Consider the following 2619-nt stretch of genomic DNA (forward strand, 5'->3'; position numbering starts at 1 on the left):
AGGCACGTGCCACCATGCCCACCTAATTTTTTGTATTTTTAGTAGAGACGGGGTTTCACCATGTTGACCAGGATGGTCTCGATCTCTTGACCTCGTGATCCACCCGCCTCGGCCTCCCAACGTGCTGGGATTACAGGCTTGAGCCACCGCGCCCGGCCGTCTCTCCATTCTTGATTTGACCAGGCGGTGATCAAGAAAAGGGAAAGAAAGAAACATGGGTCATGATGCACTTACTAGACAGGAATCAGCAGCTACCTTTGGAGCATCAAGCAAGCTTCTCAAACTACTTGGAATTTTGGTGGAAAAGGGTGTAACCAGGGATGAGAACTATCCACCCTCACAACATCATTATTTATGTCCAAATTTACTCTCAGATAATCTTGCTAGGTTTCTTGAGTCTCTGTTTCACCTCAGAAAAGCCCTTCTCACCTCAGACAAGAATGGCCCTAAGAAATTCAAGTTACTGTGATTCTGCAAATGTTCCACTAGAAGTTACTTTAGTCTGAACAGATTTTCCAGCGCTAAGAAATGCTCCTCCAGAAGGCATGTCGACACTGGAGACTGGGTTGTAAAAGTGAAAAAAGTACTATTCTATCCACTCACAGGTCTGCTTTCTACATCCCTCTTCAGCCTATACCCTCATCTCAATTCTTATTGCCACGACCACAGTTCAAGCTAACAAAAGCTTTTGCTTGAATTAATGCTCAGTCTCCACTCCTTGGCAAAAATGATTTAAGGTTGCTCCAGTGCCTTCCAGATAAAATAGAAACTCATGAGTAGGACATGAGAAACTTTTCCTTGGGCTTAATTTATAAATTAAATTTGTAACTATTCATTCACATGTTGAATTACCTGTGAGTTTGCCATGGCTTTTCTCTATTCATGCCCTAACTCCTGACACACTGCACAGCACAAAAGGATCCTGAATAAATGCCTGTGAATGACTACCAATCAATCCAACACAGAGGCAATGTAGTGAACCCTAGGATATATTACATGGTACAGTTTAGCACCCACAGAGATCTGAGCAAGCCATTAACTTTATCGTGTCTAAGTTTTCGCACCTGTAAAATTTTGAGCAATTTACCTACCTCACAGCATCCTTGTGAGGATTTAATTATACAGTGTGTGTAAAGAACTTCAGTCATTACCTGACACATGCTAGTTATTTAATCAACATTCTGTCCATCTACTTTCTTCTCAGTTTATAATCTATAAAATTTAAAAATTAAAGTAGATGGTTTCTAAATTTCCTTCTAACTCATAATGAGAGATTTTAGCACACAATTATCAGTAATGACAGAAAAATACCACAAAATCAGTAAAGAGAGAGAAGCGATGAGTAACATGATCAACAAACTTTATGTAACTGACATACATAGAATTCTGCATCCAACATTTGCAGAATATCCATTCTTTTCAAGTGCATTGTGAAAATTTTACCAAAATTATGCTTATGTTGGGCTGTAAAGTGCTATTATAAGCAGCAACAGAAAATGAACAAAATATGGCCACATCCCACAATATAGGTGACTCCCTCAGACATAAAGTAGATTTAAAGCACCAGACATTTATGTAAAACTAAAAAACAATCAAGTGTGTTTATGATATAAGAGGTCAGAATACAGCGGAGCCTTCGATAGCTCAGTTGGTAGAGCGGAGGACTGTAGTGGAAGAGGTCAGAATAATGATTACTTTGGGAAAGGTGGACATGAAAAGGTTTCTGGAATTTTAATTTTTGATCTTGGTGGTGGGTAAATGTGTGTGGTCACTTTGTGTTAATTCAAAATGTATGCTGATGATGCTTCAATATAAGTTTATTGTTAATAGCCAAATAATATTTGTTAATATTAATATTAAACATGTTATTTTGGTTAACAAATATTAATATTACTTAATATTAGTTAATTGTATATAATTATAATTAATATTAATGATACATTAATTATATAATATCAATTGTTAATATAATATTAACAAATGTAAAGTTATGAATATTAATGTTATTTAAATATATAATTCATTATTTTAACATGTATTAATAACAATAATATAATAAAATAACATTAATATTTTAACTTTAATGTTTATTAGCAACCATAAAAGAATATGGACTAACATACCCAGCTAGAAAGTAGCTGAACTGGAATTTTATTCGGGTCTGCAGAACCTCAATATCCTCAAGGTCTTTGCAGGACCTCTTCATATTGATGAGCAACAAGCTCCCAAATTTGTTCTTCAGCCCTCTAATATTTCTGAAACTTGTTCCTAGCTTCCCAGGCTCTCTGCCACTATTTTGAAAGGTGCCTATGTTAAGGGGAAGAGAAAACATCTATTTTGAGCTCCTGTCCCTATCCTTCTCTTTAATATAGAATTTTATCTCACTATGACTTCACTGAAAAAGAACTGTCTTGGTCTCTATCTGTTCTTTTAAATTCCAACAGATTATTTTTTCAATATTTTATCCAATTAGTTGTTCTCAGTTAAAACATGTCCACAACAAGGTATTTTACTTAGCTTATCTTTCCTACATCATTATTGGTTTTACAAATTATTCAACAAATCCTTATTTAATACCCCTATGGTTTTTCTTTTCCTTTTTTCTTTTTTTTTTTTTTT

Source organism: Cebus imitator, unplaced genomic scaffold (genome assembly GCF_001604975.1).
Source record: "Cebus imitator isolate Cc_AM_T3 unplaced genomic scaffold, Cebus_imitator-1.0 Scaffold351, whole genome shotgun sequence".
NCBI lineage: Eukaryota > Metazoa > Chordata > Mammalia > Primates > Cebidae > Cebus > Cebus imitator.